The sequence below is a fragment of the Heptranchias perlo genome, chromosome 2 (genome assembly GCF_035084215.1).
Source record: "Heptranchias perlo isolate sHepPer1 chromosome 2, sHepPer1.hap1, whole genome shotgun sequence".
Taxonomy (NCBI): domain Eukaryota; kingdom Metazoa; phylum Chordata; class Chondrichthyes; order Hexanchiformes; family Hexanchidae; genus Heptranchias; species Heptranchias perlo.
Genome location: NC_090326.1, coordinates 74,437,440 through 74,454,328, shown reverse-complemented (window position 1 = coordinate 74,454,328; position 16,889 = coordinate 74,437,440). Strand labels below are relative to the sequence as shown.

At 41.3% G+C, this 16,889-nt stretch overlaps 1 protein-coding gene across 1 annotated transcript in view; it reads right to left on the bottom strand.

The window, feature by feature from the left end:
- Nucleotides 1-16,889, bottom strand: part of thrb (thyroid hormone receptor beta) — a 182,163-nt gene that overhangs the window by 160,892 nt on the left and 4,382 nt on the right. Inside the window, exon 2 of the mRNA XM_068002949.1 lies at nt 7,157-7,269. The gene's annotated coding sequence lies outside the window, so the exon portion shown is untranslated. The remainder of the gene's footprint in view (nt 1-7,156; nt 7,270-16,889) is intronic.

Here is a 16,889-nt window from a genome sequence, read left to right as displayed (position 1 = left end):
GAATAGAAAAGCAGTATATTACCTAAATGGAGTGGGATTTCAGAACTGAGGTACAGAGGGATCTGGGTGTCCTGGTACATGAATCACTGAAAGTTAGTATACAGGTACAGCAAGTGATTAAGGCGGCAAATGGAATGTTGTCATTTATTGCAAGGGGAATGGAAGATAAGAGGAGGAGATGTTTTGCTACAGTTGTACAGGGCATTAGTGAGACCACATCTAGAATACTGTGTGCAGTTTTGGTCTCCTTGTTTAAGAAAGGACATAATTGCTTTAGAGGTGGTTCAGAGAAGATTCACTCGACTGATTCCTGGGATGAGGGGGGTTATCTTACCCGGAAAGGTTGGACAAGTTGGGCCTGTACACACTGGAGTTTAGAAGAATGAGAGGTGATCGTATTGAAACATATAAGATCCTGAGGGGACTTGAAGGGGTAGATGCTGAGGGGATGTTTCCCCTTGTGGGAGAGACTAGAACTAGGGGCCACAGTTAAAAATAAAGGGGTCTCCCATTTAAGATGGAGATGAGGAGAAATTTTTTCTCTGAGGGTTGAGAGTCTGTGGAACTCCCTTCCCCAGAGAGCGGTGGAGGCAGGGTTATTAAGCCTGAGACAGATTCCTGATTAACAAGGGAGTCAAAGGTTATAGTAGGTTGACAGGAAAGTAGGGTTGAGGTCACAATCAGATCAGCCATGATCTTATCAAATGGCAGAGTAGACTCGAGGGGCCAAATGGCCGACTCCTGCTCTTAATTTATATGTTCATATAAGACTGAAATGAGGAGGAATTTCTTCAGAGGGTTGTGAATCTTTGGAATTCTCTACCCCAGAGGGCTGTGGATGCTGAGTCGTTGAGTATAGTCAAGACTGAGATTGATAGATTTTTGGACTCTAGGAGAATCAAGAGATATGGGGATGGGGCAGGAAAGTGCAGTTGAGGTTGAAGATCAGCCATGATCTTATTGAATGGTGGAGCTCGAGGGACCATTTACCCTACTCCTGCTCCTATTTATGTTCTTATGAGCAGCAGAATAAATAGCACAAGTTCACATTGTCATTCAGAAGCAAGAAATTGAAATCTTAAAGAATAGAATCTTCAGTTGGTGGCTAAGGTAAAATATCAGCAATTGTAAAAACATTAGCTTAGATAAGCAATGGAAGTCAGTAAAACAAGATAATAAACTTGATAAACCAAGATTATAATAAACTTGATAAACCGTTAGTGAAGAATGAAAATGTATTTAGACCAAGATACCACAGAAACCCAGGGAAATTCAAACGTTAGAAAGAACTTGTGTTTATATAGTGCCTTTCAGGACCTCAGGGCACCCCAAAGCAATTTACAACCAATGAAGAACTTTTGAAGTGTAGTCACTGTTGTAATGTAGGAAACACAGCAGCCAATTTGCACAAAGTCCTACAATCAGCAATGAGATAATGACCAGATAATCTGTTTTTAGTGATGTTGATCGAGGGATAAATATTGGCCAGAAGATCTCGCCTACTCTTTTTTGAAATAGGGCCATAGGATCTTTTACATCCCTGAAAGGGCAGATAGGGCCTCAGTTTAACGTCTTCTGAAAGACGGCAACCTCTACAATGCAGCACCCCCTCAGTACTGCACTGAATTACATGCTCAAGTCTCGGGAGTGAGACTTAAACCCACAACCTTCTGACTCGGAGGCAAGTGCTGCAAGTGAGTCAAGATCGACACCTTGAAAATTGAAACCAGTGTATAAAAATGCTGCAAGCATAATGTAAACCTAATTTCATTGGTGAAACCGAAGCACAACACAGGTCAGACCAGCCCAGTACACACCATAAGTCCACACAGCTCAACTAAAACTACCTGGGCAAGAGACAACAGATTAAAATAAAAGCAAACTACTAACCTATTGCACCAACATGAGTGTTTTTCAGGTTGTCTCATAAATGCCTCCACTACCTTCTGTTTAAACAAACAGAACTCGCCTTCAACCCACAAAGAGAGAGTTAACTTTATTTGGAAACAGAATAGCATGGATGAAGATGCACTTAAAAAAAAAGTTGCAGCACAATCCTACACTGGCTCCGAGCCCCATCACCTCAAATTTAAAATTCTCATCCTCATGTTTAAATCTTACCATTGCCTCACCTATCCCTCTCTCTCTAACCTGCTCCAGCAATGCAAACCACCGCCCAGAACTTTGTTCCTCCGACTCTAGCCTCTTGGTCATTCCTTACCCACTTCGTCCCACCATTGCAGCTGTGTCTTCAGCTACTTAGATCCCACACTCTGAAATTCCCTCCTTAAATAAGAAATGAGGGTAGGGGATCATCACTGAGTGGCTCAGTAGCACCACTACTGACCGAGTCCTGAAGGACATAGCTGCTAGACTGCGGCAGGTGATGAACCAATAAAAGGGAAAAACCTACTTAACTTCATTCTCACCAATTTACCCGTCGCAGAACATCTGTCCATGACAGTATTGGTAGGAGTGACCACAGCACAGTCCTTGTGGAGATGAAGTTCTGTCTTCACACTGAGGATGCCATCCACCATGTTTGGCACTACCACCGTGCTAAACAGGATAGATTCAGAACAGATTCAGCAGCTCAAAATTGGGCATCCATGAGGCACTGTGGGCCATCAGCAGCAGCAGAATTGTATTCCAGCACAATCTGTAACCTCATGGCCTGGCATAATCCTCACTCTACCATTACTATCAAGCCAGGGATCAACCCGGGTTCAATGAGGAGTGTCGAAGAGCATGCCAGGAGCAGCATCAGGTGTACCTAAAAATGAGGTGCCAACCTGGTGAAGCTACAACTCAGGACTACATGCATGCTAAACAGCGTGCTATAGACATAGCCAAGTGATCCCACTACCAACGGATCAGATCAAAGCTCTGCAGTCCTACCACATCCAGTCATTAATGGCGGTGGACAATTAAACAAACAACTAACGGGAGGAAGAGGGTCCGTGAACATCCCCATCCTCAATGATGGCAGAACCCAGCATGAGTGCAAAAAACAAGGCTAAAGCGTTTGCAATCATCTTCAGCCAGAAGTGCCGAGTGGATGATCCATCTCGGCCTCCTCCCGAGATCCCCACCATCACAGAAGCCAGTCTTCAGCCGATTCGATTCATGCCACATACAAGAAATAGTTGAGTGCACTGGATACAGCAAAGGCTCTGGACCCCAACAAGAATCCCGACTGTAGTGCTGAAGACTTGTGCTCCAGAACTAGCCATGCCTCTAGCCAAGCTGTTCCAGTACAGCTACAACACTGGCATCTACCCAAAGTGGGAAATTGTGGGCAATGAATACTGGCTTTGCCAATGACACCCACATCCCATGAATGAATCAAAAACTCCATCCTCCTCCACATATTAAATACAATGTAAAACAAAGCTCTTCAGTGCAATATTTAATGATGTTCCCAGCTCAATTTATTAATTTATAACTTTAGGTCTGTTGCTTTAAACATTTGTCTATGAGCTGCACCAAGGGATATTAACTAGTAATGTACTAGTCAACTAATAAAGTATATATTTGTACTTTACTGGGCCAACTTTAATAGCTACAGAGATGCATTTACTGTAGTAATGTTTTCTCTACAGGAATGATGCAATTTGGTGGCCTCAGCTATTATTTATATTTTGTTACACAAGTTTAACCCTTATTGCAGAGCTCACTAAAATGAATTCTAAAAAGACACATAGCCCAGTGTTTCTTGCTTCCAGTAATAATGTTGATCAGTTGTGAATAAAAGTATGTGAAAAGGAGTAGAAAAGCATATTGTAATAGCACTTGACAATCCAGCATCAAATGCACTATAGCAGAAACAGTGCACCTTGCCTGATCCAACTCGGACTGTAGTTATCGTTTCAGCATTACCAACGTGGCTGAAGAAGAGGACCTTGACACTGATACCATGCTCTAGAATCCAATTAAAAATTAACCATAAGTTACAATATCCATGCATGGAGTTCCAGTAATGGAATACTAAAAAAAAGGGAATAAAACATTTACAAGAAACAGCCAAACACAGCTGGTTATGTTTAACTTAACACAACAAAGTTCCATGCTCCAAACAATAATGCTGACAGATGTCAGGCACTGATTTTTTTTTGTCATTTTCTTTACGTGGTGCCAGGAAACATGCTATAAACAATTCAACTTCCACCCCGACCAGAGAGATGGAAACAGTGGCATGCAGGGAATGGTCAGCAAAAAAAAGGGCTAGAACAGAAAAAGGAACTGGATAATGAGAGGACACATGTCTAGGCAGTTCTCTGCATTTTATTTTTCCTGTTGTGAAATTAGCAAAGAGAACTGATAAAATTCAAAGTGAACCTGCCTGCAAACTAAGGCCATTAACATTCAAAACTGGAAAAAAATGTATCTGTTATCTGTAACTAATACGTTTGGAACAATGTTTTAAAAAAACTAGTCTTTTAAACTGTTAACTAGTGGATCTCCCACTGTGTTGCTCACTAATAGAAATAGGAAAGAAAGAACTTGCATTTATATAGCAACTTTCACAACCTTTTGTCGCCCTAAAGTGCTTTATAGTGGTCACTTGTAATGTAGGCAACGTGTCAGCAAATCCCACAAACAGCAATGAGATAATGACCAAATAATCTGTTTTAGTAATGTTGGTTGAGGAATTAAAATTGGTCAGGACAACTCCCCTGCTCTATTTCGAATAGTGCCATGGGATTTTTTACATCCACCTGAGGGGGTAGATAGGGCTTCAGTTTAATATCTCATCCGAAAGATGGCACCTCCTACAGTGCAGCACTCCCTCAGTACTGCACTGAAGTGTCAGCATAAATTTTGTGCTCAAATCTCGAGTGAGGCTTGAACCTACAACCTTCTGACTCAGAGGAGAGAGTGCTACCACTTAGCCATGGCTGACACCTTTTAATAGAAACAGGAAAACAAATTAAGCACAAATGCAAGTATAAATGAAGGAGACCATTAGGCCACCTAGCTCTTCCTTCCTATGGTACTGCTATCCCATCACCTAGCTTCTTGAATGACTCCTCAACTTTTGCCTCTACTACTTGAAGGCAGTATTCAAGGTGGGGCCTAACCAGAGCATGACTGCCTCAGACCATACTCCACCAATTTGGCATGGTCACTTATAATTCTGGGCACTTTGTTGATTGCTGCTCCACAACGACAGGACATGGTAAGTATTGAGTCTACAGTCATTCCAGGATTTCTCTCAGCCTCTCACTTGGCTGATTTGACACCATCCATTAAGTATGAACCACCCTTTCTTTTCACTTCCCGTGTGACATCTAGTTGTTATCAATATTGAATTGCACCTGCAGTAGCTCTGCCCATTCAGAAATTGTGTTTAGTTCCTTCATCATCTCTGACCTCTCTCCTCTCCTTCTTTGACACAGGAGAGTGTGCTACCAGTAAGCAAAACTGAAAATGAAATATACTTGAATCAGATGCATTTGCATCTACCAAATTGTAAATATATTTTTGTGTATATTATTGCGTGCACGTATATACACAAACCCTAGTCGATTTTCTGTGACATTGATGTTGGAGAGTGAAGACCAAGTGTAATCTTTGGGTGAAACAGGTTAGCACCCCTTCCCCTCGGGAATGGTTGGAACGAGGGAGCAGATGTAATTCAGTCCCCATTTTAATGTTGCACACTGTTCTTTTTTTAATATATTTTGATTTGCTATTTAACTATAACCAAATGGGAAGCAGAGAAGCAGGGCTGGTTGAAGCAGAGTTTTATATAGAATTTACAACACAAACAGGCCATTCAGCTCAACTGGTCTGCATTTTACCTTACTTATCTAACCTGATCAACATACCCTTCTACTCCTTTATCCCTCATGTACATATCTAGCATCCCCTTAAATGCATCTATGCTATTCGTCTCAACTACTCACATGGTAGCGAGTTCCACATTCTCACCAGTTTCTCTGCAGTACAAGCTGAAAAACCAGGAGGGGTAAAACTGAGCTGCTACGGTGTGGGGTGTATCTTTACAGTGTGACAAGTTTATATAGGCAGTTTCCATTATAAGGACATGGAAATTTGTATTGAAAAAAGTTGACATAGGAAGTGCATGCACATGCAACTAATATAAATGAATTGCAAGCTTAAATATATATTGTCTGTAAATATAAAAATGTATGTGTGAAGTTGATAGATCAGGCCATAAAATTGTAGGTGCTGGCCAAGGTTGGGGGTCAGGCCAGGTGAGCAGAAGTAGCCAGCAAGAACACCTGGGGTGGGAGTGAGGGCGAGGCTAAGGCAGAGGCTAAGGCAGCAGAACAGGCAACAAAAAGAATCTGAAGTAGAGGTAGGACACAGAAAAAAGGGTAGCAGGAGTTTTATTGATGAACTGGCTGAGAGGAAATAATTCAAAACAATGAATAGCAAAGTACAGCCAGACTGTACAAATAAAGAAAACAATAATATTATAGCAGCCAGGACACAGACAACTAACAGACAGCTGTACATCATAAAATCTGTCAGCAAAAAAAAAGAATGCAATTGGATGTTTTTGTGGCTGAACCAATCAGAAATGGTAATGTTTTTCTGGGGGAGGAAGGCAAGCTAGAAGAATGACATGATTCCCATTACAAAATCAGCTGTTCAAATAACAGGAAAATTCAATGAGAATTACATCAATACAAATAAAAATTTTAAAAGGTTTTACTAAACACATTCAAGAGCGTAAAATAAGAACATCTAATCCCAGTGCAGCCAGATTGTTGTTGTGCATTTCTCCCCATACATCAAGTTTTCCATTCCAAATAATGCATGTTTTCTGCTACATGTTTGGGGAATTCTTACCTTTGCTTACTTTCCTCCATCTCCCCCCTTCAAATTAAACAAACCAGCTATCGAAAAAGTTAACTGCTTTTACAAACAAGTAGAAAATTGGACACAACTTGCCTCGACAAACCATCTGCCAATGTCTCAGTTAACATTTAATACTACATCAAGGCATTTCATTTTCATTTTTAAAATGTAATCTTCCTTGCATGCATCAAAACACAATATACCTTATGACAGGTTAATTTGTATTTTTGCTCCTTGAGATACAGTATCAAATTACTGCATTATGAAGTTTAAAATCAAGATGTTGATAGCACTTGTAGCATAAGAAACAACCAACCTCACTCACCTAGGGCATGGGAGTTTAAGTGACAGACAATACCGGTAACCGAGCTTGTGAACTTCTGATTGGATCGGAGCATCGACTGCTTGAGTTATTGGGCTGCACTGTGTGAAGCCACTCTGGAACAGACAGATAGACAGGCTGTTAGACAAAGGCAAGATTTGCCATGCAGCATTAGGAGGGGATGAGGAGGAAAAAAAAAAGATTAATAGCTGAATGAGAGCTATTTGTAAATGCCACATGTAACCACAAAGGTCACCTGCCATTTGAACTACCCACTGAATGGACAAAAAGCTGGTGAAAAAGTAAATTACCAAACGTGCTTTACAAAAGTGCCTTTTTCAGCCAAAAAGCATGCTTGTTTTGGACTGCGGTGTGCATGTTGTACATAGGGCAGACTTGTTTTGAAAGGTTTCAAAATAGGCACTGTGACATCATCCCTTGGGTTCTAACGGAACATGACCTGCTAGCTACCGGTTCAAACACAAAATGAACTATGAAGCAAGCAGTCAGGAATTAATACAAACTTCTGCATGGATGGGATTGCAAAGTACTTGGCGACTGGTCCAAATTTGTACACAGTAATGTACCTCTCAGTGTTACTTTGCAATGTGAAGTTATCCTTAAAATAATATAGCCGAAATACTATTTATTAATGAACATAACCTCAAAAATGCCTTTTTCACCATTGGATGGTTCAAGTGGAATTAGTTACATGTTTGGACTCCTGGATGTCGAAAAGGATCTGGAAGGTGTCGTTGACAGTGCTTGCAAGCGGCACTTACTCACCAATAACCTGCTCACCGATGCTCAGTTTGGGTTCCGCCAGGACCACTCGGCTCCAGACCTCATTACAGCCTTGGTCCAAACATGGACAAAAGAGCTGAATTCCAGGAGGTGAGGTGAGAGTGACTGCCCTTGATATCACGGCAGCATTTGACCGAGTGAGGCACCAACGAGCCCTAGTAAAACTGAAGTCAATGGGAATTAGGGGGAAAACTCTCCAGTGGCTGGAGTCATACAGAGCACAAAGGAAGATGGTAGTGGTTGTTGGAGGCCAATCATCTCAGCCCCAGGACATTGCTGCAGGAGTTCCTCAGGGCAGTGTCCTAGGCCCAACCATCTTCAGCTGCTTCAACAATGACCTTCCCTCCATCAAAAAAGGTCAGAAATGGGGATGGTCGCTGATGATTACAGTGTTCAGTTCCATTTGTAACCCCTCAGATAATAAAGCAGTCCGTGCCAGCATGCAGCAAGACCTGGACAACATCCAGGCTTGGGTTGATAAGTGGCAAGTAACATTCGCGCCAATGACCATCTCCAAGAAGAGTGTGTCTAACCACCTCCCCTTGACATTCAATGGCATTACCATCGCCAAATCCCGCACCATCAACATCCTGGGGGTCATCATTGACCAGAAACTTAACTGGACCAGCCATATAAATACTGTGGCTACAAGAGGCTGGGTATTCTGCGGCGAGTGACTCACTTCCTGACTCCCCAAAGCCTTTCCACCATCTACAAGGCACAAGTCAGGAGTGTGATGGAATACTCTCTACTTGCGTGGATGAGTGCAGCTCCAACAACACTCAAGAAGCTCGACACCATCCAGGACAAAGCAGCCCGCTTGATTGGCACTCCATCCACCACCCTAAACGTTCACTCCCTCCACCACCGGCGCCAAGGCTTCTTCGACAGCACCTCCCAAACGTGCAACCTCTACAACCTAGAAGGACAAGGGCAGCAGGCACATGGAAACACCACCACCTGTATGCTCCCCTCCAAATCACACACCATACCGACTTGGAAATATATCACCGTTCCTTCATCATCGCTGGGTCAAGATCCTGGAACTCCCTACCTAACAGCACTGTGGGAGAACCTTCACATGGACTGCAGCGGTTCAAGGCAGCTCACCACCACCTTCTCAAAGGCAATTAGCAATAGGCAATAAATGCTGGCCTTGGCAGCAACGCCCACATCCGATGAATGAATAAAAATAAAAATTCTCTGAGCAACGTAATACAACACTAGCTTAAGTTTTCTTAAATTCTTGATAGTTATACATCCTACTAAAATAGGAGGCAGTTAATTATTTAGAAGAGCAAAGGAACCTGCAAAGGGATATTAATAAGATGGGGAAAGGGCTAAAAAGTGTCAGATGGAATTCATTGTTAGTAAGTGCGCAGTGATGCATTTTGGTAAAAGAAAGCAGTGATTATACCCTGAATGGAAGTAGGCTTGGTGCTGTGAAAGAGCAGAAGGACTTGGGGTTACAGGTTCACATAATATAAAAGACAGCACCTCAGGTTGATAAGGCTGTAAAAAAAGCTAATGGAATTCTAGGTTTTGTCTCAAGAGGTATGGAATATAAATGTCAAGGAAGTAATGAGCCTCCTATATAAAATCTTAAGATCTCAGTTAGAGTACTGAGTGCAGTACTGAACGCCACACTATAGAAAGGATAATGAGGCTTTAGTGAGGATGCAATGCAGATTCACTAGGATGCTGTCTGGTGTGAGGAAATACAAATATGAAGAAAGACTTTAAAAAATTCAGTCCTTTTTCAGTTGAACACAGATTATGGGGTAGTATGATAGAAGTGTTTAACATTATGAAAGGATGGGACAGGGTAGATAGAAGCAAACTGTTTCCAGTAGTTGAGGGTTCAAGAAGGAGGGGCCATAGATATAAGATTAAATATAAGAGATTTAGGAGCAGAGAGAGAAAAAAAAAAAGAAACCTCTTTAGATTTGTGAGATTGTGAAATTCACTTTCAGGGTTAGTGGTTAAAGCAGAACCTAGGTCAGCATTCAAGATTGGATAGTTGGATGAAGGAAAAGGCACTGAAGGGATATGGGAACAGGGTGGGTAAATGATTAGAAACGTGTGCTCGCACAGAGGGCAAACGCTGACAGGCTGATTGGGCTGAATGACCAACTTCCATATTGTAACTTCGATCCATGTACTTAATAAGTCAGAGGTTACACTGTTTTAGAAGGACAATAGCATTATACCATATAATGTACAACTGATCTGATGCTAACAGGGATCTGTGTATAACCTGGCCTATACCCTTTAAGGCCACAAGGTCTTATTGTTGTAAATTGGGAATTAACTAATTGACCTGGGGTGCGACAGAAACGTATGAACGTGAGACACCTGAAGTGTGACAAAACTTCTGTGCACACACGGTAGCAGTTGTCCTACGGCAATGCTCAAGGCAAGTCTGATGATACATGGTACAAAACTCCCACCTTAACAGCGTAACGTAAGTAGTATTCTGCTACGGTGAAGCAGTATCGGCCAAAATCTAATTGTTAACTAAACACCAAGCTGGGGTCAGATAATAATTATTTGATTATGGAACTCTGCAGATTGGATTGTGCTCGTCAATTTCAGGTTGTATGCCAGAAAAACCCAGCCATTTAAAATTGCTTTGCATCTGTGACTGTGTATACACTAATTGTACTGTTTTTAATATTACTAGCAGACATCTCCCATGGCACTGCTCATATCAAAACCAAGTGATGCACTGGTTTTATAATGACAGGGCAATGTACCATATAAGGCATAATGCTAAAGTGAAACTGTGTTTAAACTGCTTTGTCCTTTAATGGTGAGCAAATCTAACTGCCATAAGCAAATACAACCAAAATCTATATCTGCAGTTGCTTTAGAGTTTTATATTGCTGGGGAGCAAAAGCAAATGCAAGATAGTCTTCAAGGGAAAGCTTAACACATCGAATTTGGCAAGTAATGATGAAAATTAAACTGGCGACATGTCAGGAGAAAGAGGGAACAAGCACCAAAGGGCGTCGCTGATGAAGAAAGGACCTGGAATTATTTCAAAGGTTTGGAAGACTTTGACATTAACCTTTGTAAATACCAATGAAGTCTTTTTAAAATGATACTGAACTATGGCATCAGACACTGATGAAGCAGACATTACTTGCAAATGTGAAGATAGCAGATAAAATTTAAAGATAAAATGTAATGTTATACATCACAAAAAAAGGTGTATGCAATGAAGAGTGCCTAACTAGCTAGGGGAGATTCCGAGAGCGATCAGGAAGTGATAATAGATTGAATGTGGATAGTGTAGTCGTTTCAGAGCAACAATTAAAGAAAGCTGAATGCCGAGCTACACTGCCAATTCAGTAGATTATGAGTCAGATGTCATCACGCTGAAACTGTATAGTATTCTGGAGAATCTGAACCTTGAACTTGTTTAGTTCAGCTCACAGAAACACAAGGGAGACAGCCAAGCCCTTAAGGCAAGCCACAAACTTGATCTCTGAGGACAGAGTTATGAGGAAAGGTTAGATAAACTTGGCCCTTCAGCTTCGAAAGGAGGCTGATGAGGACCTTGTAGAGATATGCAAGATATTAAGTGGAATAGAAAAGGTTAATCCTGAGCACTATTTCAAGTTCTCATAATTGCAAACCCAGGGAACATCAGAACTACAATTCATTTATATAGCGCCTTCAATGTAGAAAGTGTCCCAAGGCACATCAGGAGGTTAAAGAAAAGAACTTGCATTTATGTAGTGCCTTTCACAACCTGAGGACATCCCAAAGTGCTTTACAGCCAATGAAGTACTTTTGAAGGGTAGTAACTACTGTAACGTAGGAAACACGGCAGCCAATTTGCACACAGATCATCTGTTCTAGTGATGTGGTTAAGGGATAAATATTGGCCAGGGCCCCGGAAGAACTCCCCTGTTTTTTCTCTGAACAGCACCATGGTATCTTTTATGTCTGTCTGAGACAGCAGACGGTTTACAGTCTTATCCAAAAGACGGCACCTTCAACAGTGCAGCACTACCTCAGTGGGGAAATGTGAGGTTATTCACTTCGTTAGGGAGAATAGAAAAACAGCATATTTTTTAAATGTCAAGAAACTATTACATGTTGGTGTTCAGAGAGACTTGGGTGTCCTTGTACAAGAAACGCAAAAAGTTAACGTGCAGGTACAGCAGGCAATTAGGAAAGTAAATGGCATGTTGGCCTTTATTGCTAGGGGGTTGGAGTACAAAAGTAAGGAAGTCTTACTACAATTGTACAGGGCTTTGGCGAGACCTCACCTGGAGTACTGTGTGCAGTTTTGGTCTCCTTACCTAAGGAAGGATATACTTGCCTTAGAGGCGGTGCAGCAAAGGTCACTAGATTAATTCCTGGGATAAAAGGGTTGTCCTACGAGGAGAGGTTGAGTAGAATGGGCCTATGCTCTAGTTTAGAAGAATGAGGGGTAATCTAATTGAAACAAGATTCTGAGGGGGCTTGACAGGGTAGATGCTGAGAGGCTGTTTCCCATGGCTGGAGAGTCTAGAACTAGGGCTCATAGTTGCAGGATAAGGGGTCGGCCATTCAAGACTGAGATAAGGAGGCATTTCTTCACACAGAGGGTTGCGAATCTTTGGAATTCTCTATCGCAGAGGGCTGTGGATGGTGAGTCGTTGAATATATTCAAGGCTGAGACAAACAGATTTCTGGACTCTAATGGAAATCAAGGGATATGGGGATCGGGCAGGAAAGTGGAGTTGAGGTTGAAGACCAGCCATGATCAGCCAGTAATGTGGGAGAACCTTCACCACACGGGAGTGGTGCAGTTCAAGAAGGCTCACCACCACCTTCGAGGGCAACTAGGGATGGGCAATAAATGCCAGCCTTGCCGGTGATTCTCAGCCATGTGGCCTACTGCTGCTCCTATTGCTTGTGTTCTTATGTACTGGACTGAAGTGTCAGCCTGCTCAAGTGTCTGTAGTGGGACCTGAACCCACAACCTGAGGTTCATAAGAACAGGAGTAGGCCATTCAGCCTGTTCCATTCAATTAAATCATGGCTGACCTGTACCTCAACTCCATTTACCCGCCTTTGTTCCATATCCCTCAATACCCTTACCCAACAAAAATCTGTCGCTCTCAGTCGAACATTTCAATTGACCCAGCATCCACAGCTTTTTGGGGACAAAAAATCCAGATTTCCACTATCTCTTGAGGAAAAGAGCTCCAAGTCGCACACCATCCTGAAAGAACGGTGATTTATGCCCATTCATTGTTGCTGTGTCATTACTTATTTTTTAGGTTCCCTTGTACTGCTGGTATTTTGTCCTCTTCCTCCACTGTGAAAATAGATACAAAGTACTAATTTAATGAAATAGCAGACTTGTTATTATCCATTATAGTCTCGCCTGTATCCATCTTTAATGGGCCCACATTCTCAATATATTTATAAAAACTTTTGCTTTTCACTTTGATAGCCCTTGCAACATTTTTTTCATTTTCTCTTTGTACCTCATTACTTTCATAGAATAGAATCATAGTATCCCTTTGCTGCTTTTTAATAGTTCTCAGTATGCTGGATTTACACTTTTCCTTACATTTGTGTAAGCATTTTATGTTAGCTTGATACTGTCTCTTACCTCATGTGTTGACCATGGCTGCTTAACTACACAAATGGAGCCATAGCCTTTTAGGAGTATGTACTAATTTTGTATGGCATCAAATACTACTTTAAATACTTCTCACTGTTTGTCTGTAGGTTTAGTCATAAATAGTTCAGCAGAGTTTACTACAGTTAACTCTTCTCATCCCTTCAAAGTTTGCCTTACTTAAATTAAAAGCCTTGTTTTGTGACTCTCCATTCTTCCTCTCAAACCCAGTATCAAATTCAATATTATGGTCACTGATTGCAAGATGTTCCCTTACTGTAAGATTGTTAACTAATTCCAGTTTGTTACTAGTCACTAAATCCAGCATAGCCTGTTCCCTTGTCATTTCTAAAACATATGGTTATGGAAACTCCTTAATATATTGGTTATAATGGGAGATTTTAATTTTCACAGACTGGCAGTCATGCATCCTTTGCTGTTCATTAACTATACCCAGAATGCCTCCACTGCCCGACCATCCTTAAGGAAATTCCTTCTTCACCCAAAGTCACTAATATCTGGACTGTCTTCCAGGTAGGGTAGTTGATGCAATATATATGCACATGCACCTGAAATTACAACTATATCTAAAAGCATCTCACTAACAACCCACTCCCACCTCTGAGTAACCAACCGACAAACTAACTATAACCTTCCAGGTTTAGTCTCCTACCACCCACTGCTTTACAGCATTTACTGTCAAATTGAAAATGCAGTACATAATCTACCTTGAGAACTACTGTAAAACAGCTGCAAATAATTTCTAATAGTCAAAACTATTTGGAAAATTACAATATGTGCAATAATTCTCCAGCTGTGCTGACCTTGCAACCCGCTAAAAAAGTGCTCGGTGCTCCCTTGACATCTTATTTTCTTAATTCAGAAAAAAAAAGTTACAGAAAACTCTAAAGCATTACCAAATATTTGAATGCCAACAGTTTCACACTCCATTCTAGCTAAAACAATTTAGTGCACACAACCAATCATCCCAATCACAAATGGCTAACCCTCAAAAAAAAATTACAGGCACCCAACACCAAATTGAAAGCCAATCATTGGGCAAATACCCATCACTCCATCATTAGCCTGAGGCCTGGAGTATGTCGCTCTTGCAGAGGCAAGTCTTCGTACAGGACTCGGTTGGAGCTCCCAGCAATGCTGGTAGTCTTTAGGAGCTGGGTCGACTGAAACACATTTAAGTGGAGTCTCTTGCTCACGGGTGTTAATGTGACGGAGAGAGCATTTGAACTAGGGAACCATTGGTTGACATTCTAACAGTTAATCAATGGTCCAGTTGAGTGCTCAAATGGTTTAAAAATGTATGGATAAGTTTCATAACCTGTCTCAATAACTCTTGATTAACAAAGTTGCAAGTGTGATAAAAATAGAATGCATTGTGAAGTTTTTAATCTCATATGCATGGATAATGAAATAATTTGAATGTTATTAAAATTAGTTTTATGGTACATTATTGGTCTATTTTTGTGTGAGCATTCATTGGGATAATAAATGTTGTGAACATTCTTCACAATTTCTGTTGATTTTTAAAAAAAAACTTACTCCCCCCCGCACCCCCACCCCGCACAAGGGAAATTTACACCTGCACAATTCCCCCAAAGGCCCACTGGCAACTTTTGAGCAACTGAAGTCAGGGGAGGTCCCTACATGTCAGCAATATGGATAGCCTGCTGGATGCAGCTGTTTGGAAAATGTGAGGTTATGCACTTTGGCAGGAAAAAATCAGAGAGCAAGTTATTATCTTAAAGGTGAGAAACTGGAAAGTACTGCAGTACAAAGGGATCTGGGGGTCCTAGTGCAAGAAGATCAAAAAGTTCGTATGCAGGTGCAGCAGGTGATCAAGAAGGCCAACAGAATGTTGGCGTTTATCACTAGGGGGATAGAATATAAAAACAGGGAGGTATTGCTGCAGTTATATAAGGTATTGGTGAGACCGCACCTGGAATACTGCATACAGTTTTGGTCTCCATACTTAAGAAAAGACATACTTGCTCTCGAGGCAGTACAAAGAAGGTTCACTCGGTTAATCCCGGGGATGAGGGGGCGGACATATGAGGAGAGGTTGAGTAGATTGGGACTCTACTCATTGGAGTTCAGAAGAATGAGAGGCGATCTTATTGAAACATAAAAGATTGTGAAGGGGCTTGATCGGGTGGATGTTCCCAAGGATGGGTGAAACTAGAAGTAGGGGGCATAATCTTAGAATAAGGGGCTGCTCTTTCAAAACTGAGATGAGGAGAAACTTCTTCACTCAGAGGGTAGTAGGTCTGTGGAATTTGCTGCCCCAGGAAGCTACATCATTAAATAAATTTAAAACAGAAATCGACAGTTTCCTAGAAGTAAAGGGAATTAGGGGTTACGGGGAGCGGGCAGGAAATTGGACATGAATTTAGATTTGAGATTAGGATCAGATCAGCCATGATCACATTGAATGGCGGAGCAGGCTCGAGGGGCCGACTGGCCTACTCCTGCTCCTATTTCTTATGTTCTTATGTTAAAATCAGGTGCCAGAATTCCTTCTTAGGCAAAGTCTTGGTCTCCCCAGTGGCACTGCCATCACGTTACTTACTTTATAGGGTCACTTTAATGGGCGATTTTGCAGTCAGAGACAACCATGCAAAAGTAAATTGAGTGTTAGTGATTTATTACTTTCCTTTGTGGTTTGATTGTCGTATGGCAGAGTTAGTGCTAGTTAATCTACTGGTGCATAGTCTAGATTCAGAATGTTTTTGTTTATGAGCTGGATTTGAACACAGGTCATAGAAACAAAAAGGGCAGTATCCTGAACAGCCAATTCAAAGCTTTCAAAAAGGAAGCTGACTTACAATATTTTGAGTCTTCATTCTCTGAATGAAGTTCAGCTCTCCAACACCGAAGAACCACACATACATTGTATTTAGAAAGGTTTTTCAAAAAAAACTTTAATATTCGTCAAGTAGAACAGTTTGGCTTTGATATCCTAAAGTGAAGAAGTAAATTTGGAATCCTTAAAATCAGCGTGACTACAATGAATCTACTTTACAACTAAAAATATTTTTTGACCACAATTAAGTGAAGGCAATCAAAAACCTAAAAATAATTGCTAACAGCACTGAAATTTCACCATAACATGACTTCCAGATAAATACCTACCCTCTCAGGCAAAGCAGACTAAACGTCAAATTATTCAGCAATGAAAATATGAGAACCACCTGTTGCCTAGCCTACTTTGACATTACTTCCAACTGATCAGACTTTTGTAAAAATCCTACACAATGCTACATACACAAACAAGTAAAGATTTGACAA